Source organism: Pseudopipra pipra, chromosome 7 (genome assembly GCF_036250125.1).
Source record: "Pseudopipra pipra isolate bDixPip1 chromosome 7, bDixPip1.hap1, whole genome shotgun sequence".
Classification (NCBI taxonomy): Eukaryota; Metazoa; Chordata; class Aves; order Passeriformes; family Pipridae; genus Pseudopipra; species Pseudopipra pipra.
This window is the reverse complement of record NC_087555.1, coordinates 36,266,737-36,279,856: the sequence shown is the minus strand read 5'-3', so window position 1 is coordinate 36,279,856 and position 13,120 is coordinate 36,266,737. Positions and strand designations below refer to the sequence as shown.

The 13,120-nt window shown below is 38.8% G+C and overlaps 1 protein-coding gene across 17 annotated transcripts in view; it reads left to right on the top strand.

The window, feature by feature from the left end:
- Window positions 1-13,120, top strand: part of GTDC1 (glycosyltransferase like domain containing 1) — a 209,085-nt gene that overhangs the window by 105,122 nt on the left and 90,843 nt on the right. Inside the window, exons 1-2 of one of the 17 annotated variants that reach the window (XM_064661652.1) lie at window positions 18-161; window positions 1,105-1,184. The exons of 15 other annotated variants lie outside the window; for them this stretch is intronic. The gene's annotated coding sequence lies outside the window, so the exon portion shown is untranslated. Of the gene's footprint in view, window positions 1-17; window positions 162-1,104; window positions 1,185-13,120 lie in introns of those variants that run through there. One more of the 17 variants, XM_064661653.1, reaches the window with a different exon arrangement.

The following is a 13,120-nucleotide window of genomic DNA, read 5'->3' as shown; positions in this document are numbered from 1 at the left end:
TGAGAGCCACAAAGTTGCCTGATATTATGGCATTAAACCAGTGTATCTTTGGTTCTGGAAGCAGCTGAGCTCTTTTCAGCGGTACCCGGTGCTGAACTCGTCGGCACATCTATACGTTAGCAACTTATTATTCCACGAGCATCACTTCATTTGGGCTGGCAGTAAGTCCTGTTCAGTCATTGTGCTGCAGAGGAATGTTTAGAGCTGCGATGTGCATTGGAGTCTGTTTGTTTGCAGCAGCTGATTTGCCTAAGCTTTGATGCGCAGTCACTTTCTGACATTTGTGTATTTCAGCAGTGAACAATGTAAACTCATTTTCTGAGCACTTTGATTACTTGCACATAGCAGTGCCCATGGCATGTGACAGAGAAGAGCACTCTATCCACTAATCAGATAGATATGCTTCAAGCGTATTTACACAAAATAATGAAAACAGCTGTTAGATACCTTTAAACTTGAGTGTGTTTTGTTATTAATCTACTAGCCCGTACACATGACACTATAATTCTTCGCTCACTCAAGTTGCCTTTAATGACACAGTAATAAAACGGAGAGGGATGAAAGTAATGGAATTGTAGAATGTAATGCCTCAATTGTTCTACAGTGTCTTCCTTTTTGCCAAAATAAACCACAATTAGGTCCATATGGTGTTTTGAAGTTTTCAAGCAATGACCCTAATAAAAAGTAATGAATTTCTGACAAAGGAAAGCATGGTGCTCTTTTAAGCAGATATCTTCACTATTGATCTAGTTATGATTGCAGACTGATATGCTAATAGAAGAAGAAAGGTTCAACGTGCCTGGTACAAGCACTTTCATTTGTGGTTTATTTTATTCTTATGAAATTCAGATTGAAAAGGTAGAAACATGTTGTAATCCATCAGTTATGACTCCTTTTTAAAAGACCTACTATAAAGAAAACAAATGGATTTTCCTTGGGGAAAAAATGGAGTTTGGAAAGCATTTGTTAACTTGAAATTCCCAAAGTGAATGTTAACTAGAAGGATGCCTTGTGATGATGAAGATGCTTTGTTTGGATATATGAAATTTGACTTGAGCACTTTATTGTCTTCAGAGGTGCAAGCTCTGGTATTTACTTTTCTAGTTTTTAACCATTTCATGGGGGAGTTGGAATGATATTCCTCTTCATCTGGAAAATCTAACTATCCATGGAGCAGTTGTTTGGTAAGTGGAGATACTCAAACACAACGACTAGGGGGGATGTGCAGCTCATCCTCCTCCTTAACTATGGGCTACCATTAAAAAAGTTGGTGTGTCAGCATTATTCCAGTGCAGTAATAGTGATGCCTGAAGTGTGGATAGTGTAGTCTTAAAAAGAGAGGAGAAAGGAGGTTCTGGAATCAGATATGAGGGGAAGGGGAAAATAAATGTCTGATTTGATGAACCTTCACTATTAGTGGTTGTTGAATGCATGTTCATCCACATATACACAGTCCTAAATGACTCACTTGAAAAGCATCTGCTGGATAATGTGTATTTATTGGCATTTTTTTACTCCAGGAAGAGTAGTTGAGGCTTGTAGTGTTGCAACATGAAACTATTCAGAGCCTCCTTTCAAGACAATCAACCTTCTCTACCTTTAATCACTCAAGAAACTGTCTTGAAGTGGCTCCTTCACTGGTAAATTAGGAGTCCAGTTATTTAATGGGCTGTTTTCTCTATTGCATATTCTCTAACTATTGACCTGCCTTTCAGACTTCCCACTCCAGTCTCTACTGCTGCACTTTTGGAAAATAACTTAAATTTGGCCTCAACAACCTGTACCATTTTCCATTTATGTTTTGCTACCTTCTACATTGGTAATTTCTCCCTCTTCTTGCATATCATATACCTGTATGTAGTTACTTTATTAATTTTAATAGAAGAGGACCTTGTTCATGGGTAGAACTTCATTCTCTTCAATGTATTTTACTTTTATAAGCAAGTTAAGTGAATTCATAGATTCACAGAATAGTTTGGTTGAAAGGAATCTTGAACAACATCCCATTTCAACCCCCTACCATGGTCAGGGGCGTCTTCCTCTAGAGCACATTGCTCATTTTGCTATTTATTTCCACCACTTTTCATTCTGAAAATATTCTGTTCTAATTTCTCACCTTCTTGTACCGGATGCCTCAGTGAGATGTGAATGATTAATTTGTTTTGTTCCAGTTATGTTTAGTAGCTTTTGACTTGGTGCTTAGGAACTGGGTCTTACCTTCTGGAGGAGGATGTGTGCTGCAGGAGAAGTAATCTTGCTTCAGACTGTAAAATCTGGATTATTTCTGTGACTTTGAATTCTAATAATAGGAACATAAAAATGAAAATCCCTACCTTCCTTCCTGTAATTACAATATTTCTGATTTTTTTTCCCTTGGCTCTGTTATCAGTGTTAAAAGCTTAAAGAAATAGTCCTATGTTGTGAAATAGTGTCAAATTTTAGATTGGTTTTAAATTGTATTTTTAGAACATCCATCAGGCATGTGTAGCCCAGGCAGTGTTTAAAATGTGCTGGTTTCCATAGCCAGTTGTAGATGAGAAATGTTGGGTTTTTCACCCTCACTGAACAGGTTCTTCACAGAAGCTGGATAGAAGCAGCAGTGTTTGGTGTGGCTCCTCATGCACCACTCATGATTTGGTACTTGCATTAAACTCCCCCCCCCAATATCACAAATATAATAGATAATAAAAAATTTGTTGAAATATTCTTAATACTGAAAAAGGCTCAGTAAAGGACTGGAGCTTCCAAATGCTTAAGTAAGTCCTTTGTTCATTGAATTATAAGAACCTCCTTCTGCAAGGTCGTCCTCCCTGGAGAAATCTAAATATCATCACGTGACTTTAGTAGTTCTGGCTTATTTTTTATGCAACTCAGTTGAAATTATTTGAGATTTTGTGGTACTTTGAAGTTCTTGCTATACCTGCAAAGGCTTCTATAAACTTCTCACAGTATCTTTTGAAATCTGAAGTTTTAGCTGTTTGTGGTGTCCCAGGTTTTGGGTTTTAGTTTGGGAAAGCGATCACTCTGGCCACTGCTGATTGTGTTTTTATTCACTGGATAAAAGTGCCCAAAATATTCTTAGTCCTATAATATTTATACTTCCACTTGCATTATAATAACACCTGGTGTGACCTTCCAACACAAGAAAATAATGCAGCCAGTATTTAAGAAGCATTAGCACCCCAAAAAGATAATAAGTCAAGTTTCTGATGTTTAATATAACTGTGCTTGAGCACCTATGGACAGTTCTGTGGGTGACTAACTACAGCCATGTAGATTTTTCTCAATCTGCATGTTTTTTTACTTTTCAACCTACTGATGTATCTTTTTTTTTTTTTAGAGATGTACCATGACTTTTTTTTAATTTCTTCTGGGTTTTTTGATACTTCCAAAGTCCTTTAAGAACAATGTCCATTAGTGATCAGAGATGGTGATTTTTACCAGTAGATTGAAGGGCCAAATTTAAGAAAACATTTCTTGTACTGTGTTTTGGAAACATAAGCTGGTTGTAGAGGTTATCTTCAGGGACTAGTAAGGCAGCATTTGGGTAAATTGGGATATAAACAAACATCTGTTGCAGGAATGTAGAAATGACATCATAAAGAATGTATGCAAAAACTTAATTGAAAAAGAATGATGCAGAATTGCAGCATGACTTTAAGTCTGAATTGATTTTTGCCTTCAGAGTGAAAGTGGGATTTTTGTGCAACATTCCAGTACTATAAAGTATTTAAAATGTAATGTCCTATTAATGTACCTGAAATGTAGACTCTGGGTCACCCAATAAGAATAGTAGTTACAGTAATACAGTATATGTAATATGCAATTATCTTGACAATAGTTTTATTTTTTCGACAATTTTGTCATAAAAGAGCAGTAAGATACAATGAATTTGATTCATTTTGTGTGTGTGAATCATTTAATAGGCCATTACATCTACTATATTAGACTCCATTCTCCTTTCAGAGCTTTTCATTATAAGCCTGTCTTTAATGGAAAGAAGTTTAACCTTCCCTCCCAGATAGATTGAACCCCATAACAGTGTAAACATTCTCATTATAAAATAAAATCCCCTTCCCCAAGGGCAGCACTATAATTATGTTGCAGAGTGTTGTACAAATGTTTCTCTTAAAAAATGTTGTCTCATTCTTGTCCTCAAGTTTTTATCATTTTCATTTATGAAGAGAATCAATAATGCTTTAAAATCGTAATTTAATAAAATAAATATGATCTGATTATTTTTTAATTTTTGGAAGTTATTTTAATCAAGTTTGAGAAGAAGTCATCAGTAAAATTGCTGTTGATTTATAAATAGGATAATTAGAGGCTTTCCTCCTAAGTACTGTTCACTGGCATTGTGGCTGTTTTTATTGCCTAGTCAAACCTCTTCATTCAATTTTAAAATTGCCTTTTGAATGAACTGCGCTATGAGCTTGCCAAATAGTGTCACCATTAATACCTTACCTCCTCTATTTCATTGTCCAGTCTGTAAATGCACAATAAATTGTTTGATAAGGAGGTCAATGAGGTTGTACTAGTTTTTAAGTGAATTACGGCCGAACGTTTCAGATTATGTCACACTCTTATTGTAGCACCGAGTGTGAAAGCTGGTGATACAGCACGTGGGAGATCGTTTGGTGGGCTTGCTCCAGGACTAGACACAAATCAAAAAGAGCAGGTTCTCTACTGATCTTTGTGCAGAGAATAGACTAAAACGATTCACCTGATTAATCCAATTCACAATTCTGTAGCGCGTCCCTTAGTCTCATTATGAAAGCCCTCAGTAGCAGGTACATGCCATGTGCTCCACAGAGATGGGTTAGGACAAAGATGTTTGTAGGCAGGAGAGTATTTCACTGCTTTGGTTATTGAGAAGCTGCTGTAGTATTCCTGGAAGGTCCTAAAGCAGCTCTAAACAGCATGCTGGATGTTTATGTCTCATATCACTTCAGATATGTGGTGGAAATTGGGTTTTTCTGAATGTATTAGGAGTGGCTGAGGGAGCTGAGGGTGTTCAGCCTTGAGAAAAGGAGGCTTAGGAGAGATCTTCTCACTCCTACAACTCCCTGAAAGGAGATTGGAGACAGGTGGGGGTCAGTCTCTTTTTCCAGGTAACAAGTGGATAGGATGAGAGGAAATGGCCTCAAGTTGCATCAGGGGAGGTTTAGGTTGGATATTAGGAAAAATTTCTTCACAGAAAGGGTTGCAAAGCATTTTCACAGACTGCCCAGGGCAGTGATGGAGTCCCCTCCCAGGAGGGATTTAAAAGACGTGTGGATGTGGCACTTGGGGACATGGGCCAGTGGTGGGCGTGGCAGTGCTGGGTTAATGTTTGGACTCAATGATCTTAGCGGGCTTTTCCAACCTAAACGATTCTATATTCCACAATTGGAGACTCATGCCAGATGGATGTCACCACTCCAGCAATTTCCTGTCCCAGTGCATCCCCTTCACCCAACCCTCCCCTGCCTCGGGAGCTCCTCCTTGGCCGGGGCTCCCACCCAGGCACGTGTTCCCCGCGCCCACGGCGTGAGCGGCGCTGAAATAGAAACGTAAAAGGCGAAAGTAAGAAACTTTGTGCATGTTGAGTCTAAAAGAAAGTCTGTTTGTGTGTGTCTCTCCCTTTGTAACAGAAGGAATGTTTCTTATGTTTCTGTCTTCAGACAGTTGGCACACATTTCATCTCAGCAGCTGCTTTCTCTTAAAGTGCAGTAGAGTGTAGGACTGTAGTGACACTAGCATTAATACTTCACATTCTGCTATCATATGCTGTCACTGTGAAATATGGATCTAGGTTACATGTGTTTGCAGACTTTGTACTGCTGAATTATGAAAGCTGACTCCGTTGGAGGATTGTGTTGTATTCAGAGACTGTGAACTGAACAATAAATGAATGCAGGCAGAGACTTGCAGTCATAAGCAGTATCCTCCTTTTTGGCCTAATTGAGACAATAGCTTTAAAATGTAGAATTGCCAAATAAAACTCCGTTGTTGACTTAGGTAAATATATTTTTGCAGACATTTAAATGTCTCTTGTGGGCACCTTTTAGTTGTTATCCTCAACCTTGTTTAAATATTATTTTTAAATCCCCTTCTTCTGAATGGGATGAATTACTGCAGATGAATAAAATGGATTACAAGAAGTACTACTGCTGCATGCCAGAAGAAATTATTGGGAACAATTAGTTATTTTGTTATCAAGAATTAAGTGTGTAGCCACAAGTATAACTGGCAATTTTTTTTATATGTCTGGATGTCTATAAGAGGAGTGAGGAGCTGCACTTTATTAATTTCTGAAGGTATAAAGTTAATACAGATGTAAATATTGGCTAGGACAGCAGTAATCATTCCATGTGAATGTGTAGGGGATCCAGTCCTGACCCTGCTGAAGTCACCTGGGGATGTGGCAGTAACTAAAGGGTAAGCAAAGCTGCTGAAAAGGAGTATTTGGAAATATTTTGAAATAAAGGCTCAGCATAAGGAGATACTGGGATATCTGCAAGCAGATCTCCATACAGATCTCGAAGTTCATGTCCACAATTGTGTTTTACTGAAAATGTTAATCAGTGTATTGGTTAAACTCAGATTTGTTTGATACCTGAAATTCTGCCAGTAAATTACTTTATTTCTTAAATATTTCTTAAAATCAGGTATCCATAATTCCAGTGATAGTGTCGCTGCTATGACTGTACACCAACAATTGATTTTCTGTGTGCAGCCACTGACAGTCAGGAAACAAACCCAGGTGCAGAAATCTGGCATCCAGTGTAACACCTCCCATTTATTTTCAGTTTTACCTTTTGAATATCAGCATATATGAAAGAAGGGAGTGAATAAACAAAACATACATTTTGTAGCATTAGGTTACATTCCTGATAAATGACCTTTAAATCACACCTCTTTAGGAGCTCCTAAGTGTCAAAAAAACATAATAAGCACCTTTACCATGAATGATCTAGTGCTCAGAATAGAGTGGCTATGGACAGTGTGAAGGAAGTGTTTGTTCTTGCTGAACTTGCCTGTGTATTTTAGTGCTTTGCATGTGTGGGGTTTGTGTCATCTACCTACGGAATTTGGTGTGAAGTGGTTGCTGTCACGGCTCTTCCCGTGTTGATTTTGATCATTCTTTTGTTTCTCATGCTCAAGTGGGAAGGTGGGGTTGTATCCTCTCTCAGCAGTGCTGTTCCTGTGCTTCCCATAACAACCTTTCTATTGTCATCTCATTCCCTGACTTCTTTTAAATTGCCTCCAGGTTCATGTGAAGTTTAAATATGCTCGTCAAGGATCATCCTGGACTTCTAATTTTGTACCGTGACAGTACATTGTTCAGTTGATTGGGAAGAGGTGAAACACATAAACAATTCTAACAACAGAATTTAACCTATTAATGAGTCATGCTGGAGGTAATATCTCCTTGCTCTCAGAGCCCCAGTTATGTGCACAATAAATCATGGTGGTTTTTAGGTGCTCACTCATTTTCAGTGCAACAAGCAGCTGTATCATCAGTCTTCTCTTCTTTGCCTGTCTTTTCACAGCCATCGAGGTTTTTTTTTTATTCTGTAGAAACTTTGCTGTAGTCAGGTTTATTTTTTAATAAGTGGAAAATAAAATGCTAATAAATTTCAAATTTTCAATCATCTACATCTATTTTCCTGTCAATGTGAAGATCATTTTCTTAACCTTGACAGATCTGTGGCTTTTTCTCATTCAAGAGAATGAGGCTAATGTGTTGATGTTCTCATAAACAAGAGCATTTTCTAGTCAGTTAATTGCTTTTATCCATCTTTCTAAAATATTCTTTTATTTCTCAAAATATGTCTGTGGCATGTGACAGTGGAAACATTAGTAGAAACAGGATGAAGAATGTAATTTTTCTAAAGTTTTTGGTTTCGATTTATAGAATATTGCATAAATCTATTATTAAATGTATAGAAAATTCACCTGGGGTGGAGTATTACGCTGATTAGAAGACAGAGTTGATGGACTCCATCTCTGATTGATGTGGTTGAATAGTTAAATTGCACAGATTTTACAATAATGGTCATAGCAGCATTTACCAAAAAAGCAGAATTTTATGTGGGGACCAGGTACAACAATTGAACCTAAGTTACACCTACAAGAGGAAATGGCCTTAAGGTGAAGAAGGACAGATGTAGATTAGATATTGGGAAGAAATTCTTCTCTGTGAGGGCGGTGAGGCCCTGGCACAGGTTACCCAGAGAAGCTGTGGCTGCCCCATCCCTGGAAGTGTCCAAGGCCAGGTTGGACGGGGCTTGGAGCAACCTGGGCTAGTGGAAGGTGTCCCTGCCCATGGCAGGGGGTGGGAATAAGATGAGCTTAAAGGCCCCTTCCAACCCAAGCCTTTCTGGCATTCAAAGTTACATTATTTATTGGAACTTCTCAGCAGGGAGCAGTGAGGGGTTGAATGAGGAATTGAGTGAGATTGAAAGTCTCTGAACTGTGGATATCGATGGGGATGTGTCCTCAGAGCTGACTACAAGCTGTAAACTAAACTTGGACATAGAAAATAGGAGCTTACCTTGTGATGGAAACCAAGAGAACTATATGAACCTGACTGTTGGAAGATGTACTTGTGGATTTTTCTACCTTTGAGATATTCTGGCAGTTGAAGATTTACACTGCTGCTCTCTGCTTTCTGTTCCTGACTCCTTGTAGGGTGCTGGACCTCCCCTGTCTGACTGGGAGGTGCTGGTCTTCATCAAGTTGCATAAATGTAAAGATCCTCAGTACCTTTTATCATCAGAAATATCCTCAGAGCTAATCTAGCATGCAGTTTTTCAGAGATTACTGTGCAGTGCCCCAGAGACACGATAAGCAAAGTTCTCAAGCCCCAAAGGACTGAACTATGAAACCACATTTCCAAATAGATTAAAAGTATTTGTCATCAGCTGGTTTGCTGTGAAGGGCTGAACAGAAGTCCTTTACACGTGTGTGCTCATGCATGTCTGTGTGTGCACACACACACTTGAGCTTGTAGGAACCAAGTGTGCTCAGTTTTTTTATTTACTAATAATCAAGCTTTTAACTTTTCAACTGGGACTTATTCCTAGGGCTGTCTAAGCCAAAGACTGAATTTTTGAGACAGTTTTGTTGTGTCCTTTCACCCCACATTAGGGTCTCGTTGTGGGAGAAAGTCCAAAATGACCTCAAATGCAGAAATTTTGAGATAGTCCAAAAGAATTGAGCTATACTGTCTGAGTCAGTACCAGAGTCAGTTATTTAGGCAGGCTTATCAGGAAAGTGTGTAAAAAGAAAGGAATCCCTCTGTTATTCCCCAGTTTCTGTTACATCAATTCACAGGGCATCAACACATGGTATTTTGTGCCTTCCATAGGAATCCTAGTCTGAAGTTTTATTAAAAATGAAACCACACACAAGGACCCACACACAGACATTTTTGAAGCCATGTTGGTGCTCCTACACCAGGATCCTGTTAGGTCAGTCTCAAAAAATTAGTTCTGTTCAGCTGACATGTGCCCTGGTCCTCCTCCATATCATACCTGAAATGGCACAACAAAATAGTGTTCACAAAGTGATGCAGAGTTGCATTTTCTCATTTAAAGCCAGCAGAATATCCTGTCATGCCTACCATTTAATTAGATGATATTCTGATCCCCTTTCCCATTCAGTAATGATCAGTAGGTTGCCCAGAAAAGCTGTGGCTGCCCCGTCCCTGGAAGTGTCCAAGGCCAGGCTGGACGGGGCTTGGAGCCACCTGGTCTAGTGGAAGGTGTCCCTGCCCATGGCAGGGGGTGGAATGAGGTGATCTTTGTGATCTCTTCCAACCCAAACCGTTCTGTGATTCTGTGAATACTCTTGTGTCAAGTCATGGATGTCTTTAGTCTTCAAGTAAAGGTCTGTGTTGTGGGCACTGCTGTGTCCAGCAAGCATTAATTTTTTAAACTTTTTAGAACATAACCAGAAAATGGACCATTTATAGTGCAGACCTAAAGGCCCTTTCTAGCACAACTGCAGTAAATCCATTAAGCATATGAAAGTGTTTTAACTGTGACATGGATTCTTTAATCCTGAGTAATAAGCATCTGATTCTGATAGAGGATCCATTTTATTGACGAAGCCAAACAGCCGAGGAGATGCCGCCTTTGTGAGTTGCAGTGGTTGAGTAGCAAGTATGTCATAAATCTTGTAACCAAAATAACAGCGTAATATTGGGCTGAATACAGAGGTTTTTCTGCCTCATTTTTTATACAGCTCATGTCTGTAGTCTGTCCCCTGTAACATGCAGAAGGCAGCGATCAACATTTCTGAATGGTTTGTTTGAGCAACCATGGTTTGTGCACCAGATCTTCATCTGACTTAAAGATCTGCAGTTCCATGTAAGCCAATTATAGCAATTTATATCATCTGATAATTTGATTTCTTCTTCCAGCCATGTGACACTAGCCATAGGTTTAAAAATTGTAAATTTATTTCTCAGTTTTTCCAATGCCATGTGTTGGTGTCATCGATATCATAGGAATAATCAAGGACTATTTTTTCCCCTCTGTAGTTTGAAATAAAAGCTGGTGCTGGATAGTTCCAGAAGGAATGTTGAAACTTAACTTTGGTGAATGGCAAGTAGGACAAATGTGTAGTTATTATCTATTTAATTAAATGGTTCATAAGAGTCAAAGTGTTTTAAATACATCATAAAATACAGGAGGTCAGAAACTTAAGAAACCCAGTAATTTAAATCAGTATTGAATAATAGGTAAATGAGGGTCATCTTCTAAGGCACTCAGTCAAAAATTCCTCCTTACAGGAGGATTGTACCTCAAACATGAAAGGAGACTTGAAAAAGAGCTAGCAGAAAAAAAATACAATTTCTTTTTCCCCACAAGGGCTGTGATTTCAGTTTCCCCATTATGCATAAAGGAACCTTGGAAAAAAGTTTTTGGTTTTACAATACTTGTTAATATTTTCACTGTTTTTTTACTCTTAAAGACTGCAAAATGTTTAGGCAATTCCCACCCAAGCACACACATGGAAGACCAGCATGTGTTAAACATGTTAATTTTCATCTCCTGCACTATACCGTCAAGGATTGTTAAGACAAAGAGAAAAATCTGTTATCTGATTGTTCTTATTTAATAGCTGGTCAAGATCAACATTGGTTAATAAACCAAGCCCAATGCAAAGCTCACCCAAAGAGCAGTTCTGCACTTGGTTACTCACTTTTCACATTCCTTTTCCTTGTGATAACGTGATCATTTCCCCAGTCTCCATGCAGTCTCATAGGACAGACAAGACTTGAATTTCTAATGTGAAGAAGCATGATCCAAGTGTGCTGTACATTAGAGACAATAAAAAAGGAAAAAAAAAAACCTTTTGAATTTTCTATGTACCTTTAACTTTAAAAGAAAGCTTTGACCATTTGCAGAGTAGAATGTTAAAGATAAGCTGTGTGGAAGAGTTACCTTTAGAGGTTTAGATTATTTTCTTTTTTATCTCTTATATTATTTTTTTTTGAGAATGTTGCTGTGTTTCTTTTGATTTTCTTGTATGCTGATGTGTGATTTAACTATGGAGCTACATTTGGAGATGGAATGCCACTGTTGTTGTAGTAAGATAGTGTCTGAGTTTTCAAATATGTGTTTAAACTCTCTGCATCATCACAAGAAGAATGTTTTATAACTGGGTGTATCAAAACTGGTTATAGAAAATTTCAGTGGTTTAATACTCAGAGAATGACCAAGACTGATGACTTATTTACAGATCCATTTTAAATCAGTGCTCCATTTAAATAAATACAAATAGTAAAAAGGATGAGAAGAGCAGCTAAAGGGAAAAGTATTCTCGAATGCACAGTAGTAAGATGTTTTTCAATGGTGTAGGTTTGAAACTTGAAAGGGACTCGTGTGCCTTCAGAGGGATTAAGTTTCAATACGTGTCGGCAGTGCTATTGTATTAGTGCAGTCGGCTACAACAAATTTATCCTATGATGATACGTAATAGAGAGAATCACCTTTTATCTCCCACTGAAAAATAAGCTACAGCCGCTCTGTGAACTCTGCTGGTGTATTTGATACCTTTATGTTTGATTTCAGGCTCAGAGAATAGATGGAGGTGTCTCTGGCAGCGCTAATGCGAACTCTTCTTGTGTGTTCAACTGAGTGTGTGTCTGGGCATCTGTGTTACTCCATTTTCCTATATTTAAGTACATGGCAAAGGTTCTATTCATTCTACTCCACAAGAACCAGCCAGGAGTGTGAACACACAATCTTTAGACCCCACAGAAACCCTTCAGAGGTCAGTGGTCTCTCTGCTGTCAAGAGGCAGCTTGAAGACCTGGCTGGATTGACACTCCTGTGATCATTATGTGGATTTTTGTCCAGGCAGGACAAGCAATATTTGTCTGATTTAAGAAATGGCCCTTCCCAAAGCCAGAGAGCCATGCAGCTGTGTGAGGAGGTGGCCACCCAGGCAGGACACACAGTCACTGGGTGATTTGCCCTTTGGCTCAGACCCTGCTCAGTGGTCCCCGTGTCCATCGATTCCAGAGCGCGGGGCTGTAATTGCAGTTGTGGGCATGTGGTTAAATGTTGGAGCTTGCAAAGGCTAATGGTTGTTCTGGGTGCTTCTCTTGTCTTTCATATCTTCACCTTTGCATCTTCCATTGGCTCTCCACCAAAAGCCATCCAAAATTTCCAAATTCATTCTTGTTTGTTGGAGCCAGGTCCAGCTGCACCACTGGCTCTGTTGGCTGTCCCATCCTCATATTTCTGCTGCTCTTCTCTGTGGAAATCAGTATGCTTTCCTCTTGGAAAAACACATCTAGAAGTGGTGGAAATTAGACTCAGATCCTTCGTGATAGAGAGCAATTGGAGGTGGAACAGGATCTTGCAAGATTTTGGCTACTTCTAATTCCTAAAGCAAATCTTTGCCCTTTTTGGTGAAAGCAGCTCTTTCTTGAGAATCCACTTAAAGGGAGAAGGAACAGGTTGTCTAGGGGTTTTTTTAACCCAGAAACCACATGTTAAAAGATCTTTTTAGAATCCCTGACAGGTGAATTTTATGGTGTTTTGTTATTCTCTGTTAAATCTAAAACTACATAAATACATCAGTCCTGCTTTTTACAGGAACCAAATGATAGGTATGG